Here is a 16,085-nt window from a genome sequence, read left to right as displayed (position 1 = left end):
ATTTCCTACTCACTAAAAGTATCATTCTCATTCCAAATTGTTGACTAAGGGTCAGTTATCAATTTAGCAGGCCAGTAGCAGCATGACGCAGAACAGTATTCATAGAGCATACTTCTCCCATAGTTGACCATTAAATTGGGTCTACACATAAAATAAAAAAATTGAGAAAGGTATATTAGAATATCATATCTTTTTTTCAATCATTTTAAAAATTGTGTCAGCTGGAAAATTTTGTGAAATTATTCAGACAATAATCTCCATTTTATTTTTAATTAAACAGACGGTATACGAGAAAAGGCAAAATAAGGCAGAAATAATATACTGATATTCTATTCTAATGGGTTCAATCAAAATTATTAAAAAATTTTTTTTAGTTTTTTAGTTTTTTCTTCATGAACCTCTCTTTTGGAGGTAGAAATCATTTTCGATGGTTTTACCAAATAATCCAGAATGAAAATATTAATCATTGCTTATCTCAGTAGTGAAAATGTAAGATTTGCTAACAATATCGATGATTTCAACTGTGTCCAGACCAATAGAATCCTTGGTCCAGCTAGAAATGGTGGGGAGTGGAGGGTCTGGGAGCAGCACAGATTTCCACTTTCTTCAGTAGCATGGGAAAACTGCCCCAAGAAGACCCTATGGGTATCTCAGAAACTTTGATGGGTTCTACCTCTCCGTCCACCTCTTGACCACACCACCATCCTTGAGGTAGCCACAGCCTTTGATTTTCCATGATGTGTTCGTGTTCACAGGAGCAGTTGGAGGCAAGTTTTTTGCTATCCCGTCTATACAGTGAATGCACTGACAAATTCCCAGTCCTGCCTATCTTTCTGAACTCACCCATTAGAAGTTAACATTTAAAAATTCAGAACAGATATCCTCTTTTCATTTACTTCAAAAGAATAAAGAGAGGAGCAGACGCCAAAGGGAGATTCCATTCCTCAGCTGTGGGTTGCCTGGGGTGGGAGGGAAGAGTCAGTCACTGGAGAAACTCAGAGACCAGGAGAAAACCGGTGTGGAATGAGGCCGGCAAAGTAGGCAGATACAGCAGGAAGGGCACTAAATATTACCAGGTGTGGAGGATGTGTTCCTCTGTTTCCTCCTCTATAGAATTAATAATATCTGCCCTGCCTTAGTCATAGACCCTATTGGAAAATAACACATTATATTTCTTTCGCTTCCAACTTGTCATACAGATGCTATTTAAATTTTTCAAAGATCAGTAGTTCTGTTTAAAAGAAATGAAAGAAAAAATAACATCTTAAATCAATCAGAGGGTATAATTTAGATGAAACCAGAGGATCCAAACCTCTGGTCATTAAGGCCAAGATGCTTTATTCAGGAGAAACACCAGTCACTGGCACAGCACTTCTTCCAGGGAGTCCCATTGAAGGCAGAGTGAAAAGTGAAACCACTGCCGCATTTCCACAGTTCCAATAAAATTTCAGGTATGGGGAGTGCATACAGACCAAAGCCCTGGGAATAGCCTCCTCCTTGCAGCTACTTCCTGTAAGTGGATAGGAAACCTTGAATTAAAGTCAACCAAACCACTGAGGAGATGGTACCTGGTAAAGAGCTGGTAGTCAATGAACTGTTCACTCAATGAATAGTGTTAACCATAGCATCGTTAGAATTTTTGAAGGCATATAAACATTACCTTAGGTAATTTTTTAATAAAAAAAATAAAGCAAGCTCAAATAAATCCATATTTGAAAGGTTTGGTAGTATTACAAAATGATTCATCCTAGAACATTGTAAATAACAAGTGCTCTTGTATAAAGTATGATCCCACCAAAGGATGTTCTTCAAATATGAGAGATCACGAATAAAGCACTAGCCCAGTGCCCAGTGTTTATGATGTAGAGTAAAAGTTAGTTTCTTTTCCCTGCGGCCCTTTAAGGACACTATCACCCTTCCAGCAGCCCGAGTTGAAATCCTGACATCATCGCAAGTTCCTTATCTTTTCTTATATTGGGTCAGTCACAAAGTCATAGATTCTACCTTTGCAACATCTCTAAACTTTGACTTTGTCTCCTCCTTTCCACTAAATACTTTTTTTAATTTTTAGTTTTGGCTGCGCTGGGTCTTCGTTGCTGCGCAGGGGCTTTCTCTAGTTGCGGCGAGCGGGGGCTACTCTTCGTTGCAGTGAGCCGGCTTCTTGTCGCACAGCACGGACTCTAGGTGTGCAGGCTTCATTAGTTGTGGCATGCGGGCTCAGTATTTGTGGCTCGCGGGCTCTAGAGCTCAGGCTCAGTAGTTGTGGTGCATGGGCTTATTTGCTCTGCAGCATGTGGGATCTTCCTGGACCAAGGCTCAAACCCATGTCCCCTGCATTGGCAGGCGGATTCCTAACCACTGCACCACCAAGGACGTCCCTTCACTACTTAATATGAATCCAATACATTCCATGTTCCAATTTCCCTACATAAAACGTAAGCTCCAATAAATGTGTACCAAAAATAATATTTAATGAGCATTTACTGTCAGATACGTGCATTATATTTATCTTTCATCTATTCTGTAAGATGGATACTATTGTTATACCCATTTTATGGATAAAGAAACTAAGACTTATAATGGTTTAAAATTTAAACCCCAAGCCTATTTAAACTTTAAATAACTTGCCCAAGGTACCACCTGCTGTTCCTTGTTGCTGTACCTTTTTTTTTTTTTCCACTCATCCCTGTACTTAGAATATCCTTCCTTCGTCATCTTGCCTATTAAAGCCTTATTTCTCCTTCAAGCCCATATAGTGGCCTCATCCTATGAAACCTTTTTTGATCCCTCCAACTAGATAAAATCTTTCCCTCTTGTAAACCATCTAGCACTTTTTCCTTGGCCAAACCTCACATTATATTGTGGCCATGTTTGCACCTATTTAATCTCCATTCTAACCTATATACTCCTTGAGGTCAGAAATGTTATCCATCTTTATACCTCCCACAGCACTTGACTTAGTCATGCTAAATAAATGTACTGAATAATTGAAATAATAATGAAAGTGAAAGAGCTATCTATATTCAATATTTGTTCTAAAATATTAGCGGAGTTTACAGGTTCCTAATATGAAGCTGACTAAAATATTAGTACTAGAGATTATCAAAGGAAGCAACAGGAATCCCAAGCTGATCAAAGAAGAGACTAAGAAGAATCCAAATCAACTGTTTCTAGAAAAACTTTAACATTTTTTTAAAGTTTAAAATACTGCTATTTCTTTTTTCGTTTATTTTTTTTTTGCGGTACGTGGGGCTCTCACTGTTGGGGCCCCTCCTGTTGCGGAGCACAGGCTCCGGACGCGCAGGCTCAGCGGCCATGGCTCACGGGCCTTGCATGTGGGATCTTCGCGGACCGAGGCACGAACCCGTGTCCCCTGCATCGGCAGGCGGACTCTCAACCACTGCGCCACCAGGGAAGCCCAATACTGCTATTTCTCAAGGTGATTGTGGTACCGTTAAGGCTGAAGTGCTTTTCTAGATTTATTCATTTAACAAACACATACATAAGACTTTGTTTCAGGCACTGTTCCAAGGCCTTTGCAAATATTTACTCATTCAAATTTTATAACAACCTTGTGAAGTAGGTTCCATTATTATCATCCCTGTTTTACACGTAGAGAAACTAAGAAGTTAAAGTAACTTACCCAAAATCACACAGCTACTAAGTGACAGGGAGAGTTCAAATCCAGGCATCCTTCTCCAGACAACTCACTTAACTTCTAGTCTATCCTGCCTCTTTTTTTTTTTAGTGCACAGAGTAATTCTTGAGTACTGTACATTAGACATTTTAAAAAATAATTTGGAGACTTTAAAAATCTTCCACTACTTTAAAGGTTTTTTAAACACGATTTCAGACTTAAAAGTTGCAAGAATAGGACAAAGAATTCAACCAAATTTCCCAAATGTTAGTATCTTACTACACTGACTTTAAGCTTTTCTCTTTCTTTCTCTCAATATTTAATTTTTTCTGATCTGTTTAAGAGTAAATTGCAGATGTAATAGCCCCTAAATACTTCAGTGTGTTTCCTAAAGTTAAGGAATTCTATTACATAACCACAGAACAATGATCAAAATTAGGACCTTCACATTGATACGGCACCATTAGGGTTAGGACTTAATCTGAAGATCTTATTCCAGTTTCACCAGTTGTTCTAAAAAGGTCCTTTATTGCAAAAGAAAATTCAAGATCGTAATTTGCATGTCATTGTCCTGTCTTTCAGTTTTCTTTACTCTGTAACAGTTCCTGAGTCTGTGTCTCTTTCTGTCTCTTAGATACCGTAACTCGGACATTTCAGCAGAGTACAGGCCAGTTATGTTGTAAAATGTCCTTAAATGTCAGGTTGTCTGGTGTTTCCTCATGACTAGATTCAGGTTAGGTGCTTTTGCTCCCTCTAACACATTTAGTAAACTGGATACTGTAACATCAGTCTGAAATAATGGTAAAATGAAAAAAATAAATGAGGCTAGAACAAGCACAGAGAGATAAGCGATGTCGATCAGGAGTTTGGCAGAAACAGAACTTCGCAGGGTTCCTCAACATCACATGTAGAGTCTCAACGATTTAAACAGAAATATTCTTGAAATAATAATTACATTTTATTTTAAAATCCCCTAACTGTACCTCTTCTTTGTTTGTTTCAGTTATATGTTCACTGAATCACTCTGACCTGACACTTCATCTCCTGAGAAATAGCCACCAGAAAGGGGAACAACCGACGCCTAAGATTTTGGGGTTGGATGAAGCCCTCAGTGAATGGTCATTGAGTTTTGTGGTTCAAAAATAAAATCCTTTATCACTTGGTTATGAAGACTCAAGTCTTCCTCACCTGTTAACCTCTTGGTGAACAGATACATTTGAATTTCTGAAACGGAACTAAGACTCACATGGAGCTGCTGGGGTTTATCAGAGTTTGGACAAGTGTGCCTCTTGTCCTGGATTGGCTGCCACAAAACAGTTTGTATTAGTTGGGGCTCTTCAGAGAAACAGAACCAAAAGGACATATACAGAAAGAGATTTATTCTGAAGTGTTGCCTCCTGAGGTTATGGAAGCTAAGAAGAACCACAATCTGCCATCTAGAAGCTGGAGGCCCAGTCCATGCCCAAAGGGCTGAGACCCAGGGGAAGCAATGATGTGAGACCCAGGGGAAGCAATGATGTAACTCCCAGTCCTGCCCAAGAAAAGGAGCACCAAAGTCTGAGGGCAGAAGAAGATGGATGTCCCAGTTCAAAGAGAAAGGTCCTTCCTCTGCGTTTTGTTTTAGTCACGCCCTCAATGGACTGGATAATGTCCTCCCACACCTGTGAGGGGCATCTTCTTTACTCAGTCTACTGATTCAAATGCTAATCTCCTCTAGAAACACCCTCACAGACACATCCAGAAATAATGTTTTACCAGCATTTTGGGCATCCTTTAGCCCAGTCAAGTTGACACACAAAAGTAACCATCACACAGTTCTTAAGCATGACCAATAAAACATAGGGAGCAGAGATCTTTCAAAGATTTAGCACTGTCTAAATAATCACAAAAATCCTTTCAGAGATAATAGGGGATCTATGCACAATTCAACAAGGGATCTCAACAGAAACATTGTGCCAAGGGTTCCCCTTTGTCAAGACCAGGAAAGAGTTTGTGATCTGTTTACTCAGAGGGAAAAAAATCCAACTTTCTTTATGAGCTAAAGAACCAAATACAACTGTCTATGGCAGTTCAAGAGAATTCTTTCCCCATCATGTGAGCTTCACCTTACTACCATAGTTTTTTACCTAGGGAATGTTTTTCAAACTTTTTTTTCCTATTAAGATTGCCAGTAACAGAAATACAAAGACTAAAATTGAATCAAGAGATTCTATTGCCCGAGTGAAGAGATTTTTCATTTCTGAGAATTCTTACATTTAGAATAGAGACATTTAAAATCGTTTGTCTAAGTTCACAAGGCATAAAAAATACATATTTCTTTAAAGTTAATAATTTGGGGCTTCCCTGGTGGTGCAGTGGTTGAGAGCCCACCTGCCGATGCAGGGGACACGGGTTCGTGCGCCAGTCCGGGAAGATCCCACATGCCGCGGAGCAGCTGGGCCCGTGAGCCATGGCCGCTGAGCCTGCGCGTCCGGAGCCTGTGCTCCGTAACGGGAGAGGCCACGACAGTGAGAGGCCCGCGTACCGCTAAAAAAAAAAAAAAAAAAATTAATAACTTGAAGGCTTTTGCTTGAAGTTGTACACTAGGTTTTAAATTAACATTAAGCATTCTAACAATAAGAAATTGAAGGTCTCAGTTCATAATTGACTTTTTAACTGCTTCATAGAATACACAGAGAAACTGCCAAAGCCCATATCATCAACGTAAAAGCAGAATTATATAAAAGTTTCATGCAGGTGAGCATTTAAATTTAGATTTATGCATATAATTTAGTTATTTTAGATGGGAGATTTTGATGCAAAGGCTTCTTTTTCAATAAGGTATGAAAGAAAATCCAAACTGACAAGTCTCTTGAATTATCAAGTAATTTGAGAATAAGAATGTCTTCAATGTAATTCACTTTACAGCTCTGGAATTGCAGTTGCAGTACTGGCATGAGGATAGACATAGAGATCATGGAATAGAATTGAAAGCCCAGATATCTGTAACCAACTGATTCTCAACAAGTGTGCCAAGGCAATTCAATAGGGAAAGAACAGTCTTCAACAAACGGTTCTGGGACAACAACGCATCCACATGCAAAAGAATGAAGTTGGATCCCTAACTCACGCCACATACAAAAATTAACTCAAAATGGACCAAGACCTAAATGTAAGAACTAAAATCATAAAACTACTAGAAAAAACCGTAGGCCTTAATTTTCATGACCTTGGATTGGGCAACAATTTCTTTAAAAAAAAAAATACAAGCACAAGTAAAAAAAGAAAAAAATAGATAAACTGGATGTCATCAAAATTGAAAACTTTTGTGCTTTAAAGTTCCCTGTCAAGAAAGTGAGGGGAGGGCTTCTCTGGTGGCGCAGTGGTTGAGAGTCCGCCTGCCGATGCAGGGGACACGGGTTCGTGCCCTGGTCCGGGAAGATCCCACATGCCGCGGAGTGGCTAGGCCCGTGAGCCATGGCCGCTGAGCCTGCGCGTCTGGAGCCTGCGCTCCGCAATGGGGGAGGCCGCAACAGTGAGAGGCCCCAACGGTGAGAGGCCCATGTACCGCAAAAAAAAAAAAAAAAAAAAAAAAAAAAAAGGGCAAAGGATTTGTAGACATATCTTGGAAGAAGATATACAAATGGCCAACAGACACATGAAAAACTACTCAATATCATTAGTCATTAGGGAAATGTAAATCAAACCACAATGAGATATCACTTCACATCTGCAAGGATGCAATAATAAAAAAAGATGGACAATAATAAGTGTCAACCAGGAGGTGCAGAAACTGGAACACTTCTACATTGCTGGTGAGAAGGTAGAGTGATACTGCTACTTTGGAAAACAGTTTGATGGGTCCTCAAAATGTTAAACATAGAGTCACCATATGACCCAGCAATTTTACTCCTAAGCAGTTGAAAACATAGGGCTACACAAAAACTCATACAATAATGTTCACAGCAGCATTATTCACAATAGCTCAAGATGGAAACAACCTAATCCATTAACTGATGACTTGACAAGCAAAATGTGCTATGTCCAATGAATGGAATATGATTTAACCATACAAAGGAATAAAGTATTGACACATGCTATGAGATGAATGAACCTTGAAAACTTCATGCTGTTTTCTGTTTTTTGTTTTGTTTTGATTTGTTTTTTCATGAAAAGGTAAAGAAGCCAGACTCAAAGACCACATATTGTATGGTTCCATTTGTATGAAATGTCCAGAATAAGCAAATCTACAGAGAAAGCAGAAGCCAAGGACTGGAGAATGGGGGATTGGAGGATGACTGCTAATGGGCATGGGGTTTCTTTGGGGAATGATTAAAATACTCTGGGATTAGATCGTGATGATGGTTGCACACTCTGTAAATACCCTTAATTGTACACTTTAAAGGAGTGAATTTTATGGTATGCAAATTATATCTCAATTAAAATAAATAAAAACAGGAAACATAACTGTGTCTTTGAATTGTTTACTAGTGTAGAAATGAAGGCACAGAGAATTAGCAAAATTGCCCAAAGTTAGCAGTGGAACCTGCATTCTTTTTTTTTTTTTTTTTTTTTGTGGTATGCGGGCCTCCCTCTGTCGTGGCCTCTCCCGTTGCGGAGCACAGGCTCCGGACGCGCAGGCCCAGCGGCCATGGCTCATGGGCCCAGCCGCTCCGCGGGATGTGGGATCCTCCCAGACCGGGGCGCGAACCCGGTTCCCCTGCATTGGCAGGTGGACACGCAACCGCTGCGCCACCAGGGAAGCCCTTTTTTTTTTTGGAACCTGCATTCTGATTTGCAAATCTGTGTAATCTCCTGTTCACTCTGACTAGCGGGATCTAACCCCACTCCCCATGTTGAAACTGTCACGTGGTTTCAGGTTAATTACTGAAATTTGATGACAAATCTGGCAGGAAACACTTCCTTACCTACTCACTCTGTAAAATGAAGTGGCTTGATATCTAAATCTACCTCTGTATTATCAGTTTATTTAGGATCAAATTTTAAATCAGTACACGTTGACTGAAAACCTTGCACATGCCCAGTCCCATGCACGTTTTTGGAAATGCAGAACTCGAGGTCAAAAAGTCAGGGAATTAGAGATATAGATTGAGAAATCAAGTGTCTGGTGGTGCTGGTTAAAAGTCCTAAGATGGGATGAAATTGCTGGGGAAGAGCAAGCAGAGAAGAGAGGAACTAGAACGGAACCCAGGGAACAGATGTTTCAGAGCTGTCAGAGATCAGCCTGCTAGTGACAGGCACTGATAAGAAGTGGTTAGTGAATGATAGAGGCAGGAGAAAGCTACCCTACCTGATAGGAAACCTTGTATCTTATCACATTACATTGTTATTATCTGTTTACATGACTGTCTCCCTTGCTGTTCCCTGAGCTCCTTGGGTTTCTGCCTCCCTCTACTGCAGAAAAGTATTTCAATAAGTCACCAAGACCCTCCAAATTGTCAGACTCCATGGACTTTCACCACTCCTTACTTTATCACTGTATTGTATTTGATACTGTAAACAGACCATTACCTTATTTTTTCTTAAAATGTGGGCATAAAAATGGTGCTCCTCTCCTGGGGGTCCAGAATGGGCAGCTCCTCGGACATAAGGCTGAGTTGGTGCTGCAGAGAACCCTCCTTGGATGTGTGCAATTCACCTCTCCCGAGCCCCTCACCCTGCCAACTCCACCGTCTCCACTGCAGCGTGATGATCAATCAGAGTTCTCTGTGATGCTGCCCCTGTGAAGCTCTACCCAGGGGATCCCACCACAGGACACAGTTAGACCCAGATGTCCATAGAACAGAATGGTAAGAGTAGAGTCCTGGCTTCATCCAAACACACTGCCCTGTACAAGCTTCGTGACCCCTCTCCTGGTCCTATCCCCTTGGCAGGATCTTCTTCCTCCACTGACTGTCTAAACACTGGCATGCTTCCTTCCTAGTCTCACGTTGCCAACCCCAATCTCTATATAAACAACTTATCAATTTACATTTCTCTTGCAGATCTGCTCCTGAGGTCCAACACCATATATCCATCTTGTCCTTAAGAAACCTCTCAAATTCAACATGCCAAGAAAAGGAACTCTTTCTCCCAAGACATGTTTTTCCTACATTTCTATTATCATGTACCCTTTAACCCAACCTGCAATCTAGGAATCACCCTATCTCTTTCTCTCTCCCAAAACCAATTGATAAGGTAATCCTATCCATTCTACCTCCATAAGATATTTTAGATCCAACAGCATTCTCATTAGTATGCCACATGTTACATCCTAATCACTTCTTCCGTAAACTGCTGCCATTAACTCATGGTCTCCCTACCTCCCATCATGCCTTTACTCCATCCAAGCCTCCAATTCACTGAAAGAGTGATCTTTCTAAAACACAAAACTGAAAATTTAATTTACTAAATGAAAAAGTTTCAATAACCTATACCATGGTTCCCACACTATGCACAAGTCACCCTTGGGCACCACAGTGAACTCAGATTTGCTGTAGGCTATTTAATATTTTTGAGGGAAACGCAGCAACATCTATCAGACACCACACGAACTACCACTATTATGGCATTTGGAACCAACTACTTAATGAATGGAACTGTTATTTCTCTTGGCCTAGGGCATCATGAAAAAATTAGAGAGACACTAAGGGTGCAGTGAACTGAGAAAGTTTGGGAACCTATGACCTACCAAATGTCTTCAAACCCTCTAGCGTGACATAAACTGGTACCCACCTCTCCAGCTTCATCTCTCTCCTCATCACGCCTTGTCTTCTTCCCTAGTCCTACTCCTCAATCCAGCAGACAAACTTGCATCTCCCCAGACATGTCCTTTCTGCCATCCTGAGTGGTTAGACTCTGGCTCTAAGAGAGCAGAGACATGGTCTACCCAGCGTTTAGGGGTGAGACCGGATACCCTTGAGAGAACACAAGATGAAGTAAACAAGCCATGGAAGTCACTCCACAACCGCTACACTGGGTGGATTCTGTATGAGTTGGATAATCTGAAGTTAAAAAAAAAATTGGTTGACTATTCTTTGGAATTTCACATGTATTTGTCAGGCCAAGGAAAGGGGAGAGACCAGCCCCCTGGTCCTCATCTTCTCCCCCTTTTCTATAGAGATCTGTATTTTTCTAGGGCAGAAGGCAAAGAGGCAACCAACAAAGCAACAGTAAGACTGTCTTTGTTAATGGCTGTACCACCCCTTCCTTCCCCGAAAAGGGGCCTAGCACCTGAGTTATATAAATGACTGCTCTTTTCTCTGTGCCCCACTTCATCTCATTTTATCACAGCACCTCTAATATTTTTGCACTTATCTGTTCACCTGTCTTCTCCACTTGACTATAAACTTGTGGAGGGCCAAGACTATGCCTGATTCGGTTCTGTATTCTCCTCACCTAGCAGAGTGCCTGATACATAGTAAGTGATGAATGGATAGCTGATGAATACATTTCAAGGAGGGTGTGGGTGAGCCCCACAAGAAGCTCAAGCAAGTTAGAAAATAAACAGTGTCCATTAGACTCAGAAGTCCAAAAGTCACTGATGAGAGCAGTTAAAGATGTTTCAAGAGAGTGACAGGGACAAACTGGTTTGCACACGCTGAGGTGCAAACTAGGAGTCGTGGCAGTGCTTCCTAAGAAAAAACCACTCCCGCATTTCCTCCTTGCTATACACAACTTCAGTCTTATTTAGGCACTGAGAAGATTCCCTTTGATGTGGAAAAATGGGCCCAGTTCCTAAACTATATCAAAATTCTGACTGATGAGATGTAAGAGGAAATCCTTTGGTGGGGTGTTTTTGGAAAATATTTTACCTCCTTGACAAGGCTAAGGCTGATGAAGAATAAACTTTCTGACTGCCTTCCCACCTTTGCACCCGTGGTGAAGATGTGATACTTCAAGTGTAGCAGCCATTCTACAACCATGAGGTAAAGGTCAAGCGAATTTCAGAGCTGTGACATCACTGAACCCCTGAGAAAATATTAGCAACTCTTTACCTACGGACTTCTTGTCACGTTAAAAACAACAACAACAAAAACACAACCTTCTGTTTTAGCTGGGTTTTCTATTACATTCTAATTTATACAGGAAGAAAGAAAAGAGAGACAAGTGAGTATAGACCCCTCTTTTTAATAAACATAGTACAAATAATACAGATCAGCAGCTAAAAGACAGTTTTTTTCAGTAGTCTTTGGAAATGAGGCTGGAAATGCAAATGTAATGAGGGTACAGGGGCCTCTAATGCCAGAGAAGGGACTTGGGCTGTAATTCTGTTGGCAATAGGGAGTCATAAAAGGTTTTTGAGTAAAGTTTTAGAACTTCCAGAAGGTTACTTTGGCATAATTAGCAGGATCCATATGTGCCCAAAGAGTAATGCATCTGATGGCACTTTCATTTGACATGATTGTATTGGCATCGCCCACCAATGCATATGGCAGGAGTTCGTACAATGTGGGAACGCCCCTCACTCAGCTCACACATGAGTAAGCGAAACAATAACCATGTTGCTTCCCCATGCTTGTTGGCCTAATACTAACAAACATAAAGTCTCAAAGCAAATGAAATATTACATCATTTCAGTGCTGCCATGATATGAATAGTTCCTGGGAAAGTTACAAGCGAACAAAACTTCTGTTAATGAAAAGTAGCAATGGTAGAAATATACATTGTATGAACTCCTGCCATGTAAAATGAGAACATGAGACCACATATATACTTCCAAAATACCAATTCCTGATACTCAATCTGCACCAAAAAAATTAGACGTGCCAAAATAACATCTTGCATGCTAGGCCTGAGACTGATTTTTCAAAAGTGTTTCTATAATGGTGTGGAAGGTTTTTAATTTACTTCCTTTTAAAAGCATTTTTAATGATTACATCATATAAGAATAAATGCTCTTATGCTTATTCATAGTTTCAAACATGTTTCTCTCCTCACTAAATGTACTCAGAAAACAAATAAGCTTATAACAGAGAAACACCAAACTAGGGAAATCTCTGTGATGTGAACATCATATAACAAACACAGTAGAGGAAAAATACTAAGGAATGGTGTTTACTTTGTCATCATATATGTGAACACCATCCTACAAAGATTATTACTAACTAAGAAAAAGAAGTGTCATTGTTTGTTTTTTGCACTAGGAATTGATGTTAGACATTTAAAAAAAATAAATTTATTGGGCTTCCCTGGTGGCGCAGTGGTTGAGAGTCTGCCTGGGTCGGGGAAGATCCCACATGCCGCGGAGCGGCTGGGCCCGTGAGCCATGGCCGCTGAGCCTGCGCGTCTGGAGCCTGTGCTCCGCAACGGGAGAGGCCACCACAGTGAGAGGCCTGCGTACCGCAAAATAAATAAATAAATAAATTTATTTATTTATTTTTGGCTGCGTTGGGTCTTTGCTACTGCGCATGGGTTTTCTCTAGTTGCGCAAGCGGGGGCTACTCCTTGTTGTGGTGCGCGGGCTTCTCATTGCAGTGGCTTCTCTTGTTGCGGAGCACAGGCTCTAGGTGCGCGGGCTTCAGTAGTTGTGGCGCACGGGCTTAGTTGCTCTGCAGCATGTGGGATCTTCCCGGACCAGGGATCGACCCCGTGCCCCCTGCATTGGCAGGCGGATTCTTAACCACTGCCCCACCAGGGAAGTCCCAGAGATGTTTAAATAAATTATAACAATCTTTTTTTTTGAATACATTTATTTACTTACTTATTTTTGTCTGCGTTGGGTCTTTGTTGCTCCTCGCGGGCTTTCTAATTTGTTGTTTTAGTTGCAGCGAGTATGGGCTACTCTTCATTGCTGTGCGCAGGCCTCTCATTGCGCTGGCTTCTCTTGTTGCGGAGCACGGGCTCTAGGTGCACGGGCTTCAGTAGTTGTGACTCGCGGGTTCTAGAGCGCAGGCTCAGTAGTTGTGGCACACGGGCTCAATAGTTGTGGCTCGCGAGTTCTAGAGCGCAGGTTCAGTAGTTGTGGTGCAGGGGCTTAGCTGCTCTGCGGTATGTGGGATCTTCCTGGACCAGGGCTCAAACCCGTGTTCCCTGCATTGGCAGGCGGATTCTTAACCACTGCGCCACCAGGGAAGTCCAATTATAATAATCTTATGATAAAGTACAAACAACAAAAATGTTAACATTTTGCCATAGGTGGCTCTAATCTTTTTATAAAGGATTGATACCCCTTTGGATTCCTTCCTATTCCCCTCCTTCCTTTTCTCCAAAAGGAAATCACTTTTGAAGTCAATATACATCCTTCCTGGTAATAGCTCTATACTTTCACTTCACATGTGTATACCCTCACCCATATCCTTTACTTACATAATTATTCATATGTAAACTATTTAATTCTTTATATGCTATTTACACATTCTGAATATTAATCCTTTGTCAAGTACATGTCTTGGAAATATTGTCTCCATTTGTCCTTTTATGATGTCTTTTGTCATATATATATGATTTATTTTAACATAATTCAATTTATCCTTTCCTCTATGGATTGTGCATTTCAATGTTTTAAGAAATCCTTCTCTACACCAGGATCATAACGATATTCTCCTATATTTCCTTCCAATATTTTTAAAGTTTTGTTTTTCTTATTTAGGTTTTCGGTCTATCTGAAATTTAATTTGTGTGCAGAGTAAGGTAGGGATCTAATTTTATTTTTGTCCATATGAATGTTTGTTTTTAAATGACAAAAAATAAAGAAGGAATTAATCCCTCCTTATAAACTGTAAACTCTTCAGCATCAGATACCATGTCTGATTTATACCCTCCTCCCCAATACACTGCCTCAATGGGCTTTGAACATTACTAGTAGTATACACCTAGATATCTAAATATATGGCGCTTTTTTCTAGCCCCACTTGCTTATATACAACGTTGTCCATCTACAATAAACTGAGTTGTGCCTTAATTTATCTCCTTTGAGCAGGAAATAACACCTTAATAGGATTAACTTGGTATTAAGTACTGAATCATTCCAATTAAAATGAAGGGTAATAATAACTTTCTAACTTTGCCTATTTTTAGAAATCTTGTCTGGAAAAAAAAAATCTCCCTACCCTTCCAGTGAGACTCATTTTATTTGTTCATCTCCCAGGAGAAAAGCATAACAAAGAAGCAGGAGCCTGGATTAAAACCTATTTTTAAAAGACATAAAGTCAACCATTTGAGTCAGAGAAAAACACATGCAAAACTCAATTTGATAAACATGAGGATAGCAATTCACAGATTTAGGCTCTTAATAAGGCCTAGTTCCCTTAGTTTAGTTCTTGCCAAGACCTACTTCCTTTCTCCTTTCTTTCATAAAGAAATAGTCTGAAAGATATGAACATAACCTAACTTTAATCAAAGCAATAAATGAAAACCAAGGAAGGTAATTTTTAAAAAGAACCACTCTAAAATTCTTTCAAAGAATACTAACCTGAGACATTTTTAAAAAGATTCCCCTTGTAAAATTTTGAAATCTTTTCAAATAATTCCAGGAGCATTAGAATCACATAAGGGAGGAGCACTTGTATCTTTTTCTGGAGGATAGGGTTCTGACAGACCACTAGAGGAGGTGAAACTGGCCAGAAGATTTGGGAATAAAGTGAAATGTAGTTGGTAATAAATATACTGGGAAGGAAAATCATTTTATTTTCAAATGTTGTACGGAGACTAACCTTTCTACCATGACTAAAAGACGAACTCAGGTCAGAAAATGATGTCACTGCTTTCAGATTTGTATTGACTGAAGCTCTTCACTTGAAATACCTTCTATCAGCTGGTTCTTTAACAGAACCAAGGCAAATTCTGCCCAACCCCCCTTACCCCCCCCCAAAAAAAGCAAAAACCCGACACTCTCTACTACTAAGATTGAGCACAGTCAGGAAATATCACCTTCTGCTTTACCTTTAACGTAGCAACATATTTCCCACTGTTTCACTAAAGAGCGCTTAGAGACCTTGAACTTCAAAATCATAATGCATCTAGAGAAACTATCCGAGAACCAAAATTGGGGGGTGTTACGTATTCAAAAGCATCGGTCTCTTTTGAAAGAGTTCACCCTCTTTTTTTTAAAGGACCAAGTCAGCTATGAGTGTAAAAGAAAAAGTCATTTTCAAAAAAGTTTGGCCTTAAAAACATAAGTATCTTAGTGCTTGGGGTGCCCTCTGCTCAAAAGAAAACAAGAAAAAATGATTAATATTGCTGTCTTCTCTACACGCTTCTCTTAAAATGGTTTTTGGAAGTCCCTTGGGAAAATGAGATCCACCTATCCAAAGTATGCCACGCTCACGAACACTGCAAATACGATATTCTAAGCTTAAAATATATAAAAAGGTATTCACTTCTGCGTAAGCCCTGAGCCTCCTCCTGGGCGGTAACGCCCAGCTGGTGGGACGGCGCCGCGCGAGTCCCGGCGCAGAGCCGCGGGGGGCGAGGGCACAGGGCGAGCGCACGACTAATTAAAGGAGCTGTTTGGGTTCTAAATAAAACC

General features: G+C 40.4%; 1 long non-coding RNA gene across 2 annotated transcripts; it reads right to left on the bottom strand.

The window, feature by feature from the left end:
• Positions 1 to 488: 488 nt before the first annotated feature.
• LOC129392510 (uncharacterized) lies at positions 489 to 15,433 on the bottom strand. 2 transcript variants are annotated; one of them, XR_008618505.1, is made up of 4 exons: positions 15,271 to 15,433; positions 15,030 to 15,173; positions 13,320 to 13,707; positions 489 to 1,510 (listed from the first exon to the last, which is right to left on the bottom strand). It is a non-coding gene; the product is annotated as an uncharacterized lncRNA (long non-coding RNA). The 2 variants fall into 2 exon arrangements; XR_008618504.1 differs by having other exon boundaries at positions 15,030 to 15,432.
• Between the last annotated feature and the right edge of the window lie 652 nt (positions 15,434 to 16,085).

This window comes from Physeter macrocephalus, chromosome 11 (genome assembly GCF_002837175.3).
Source record: "Physeter macrocephalus isolate SW-GA chromosome 11, ASM283717v5, whole genome shotgun sequence".
In the NCBI taxonomy this organism is placed as follows: Eukaryota; Metazoa; Chordata; class Mammalia; order Artiodactyla; family Physeteridae; genus Physeter; species Physeter macrocephalus.
The sequence above is the reverse complement of the archived record's forward strand: the minus strand, read 5'-3'. Positions and strand labels throughout refer to the sequence as shown.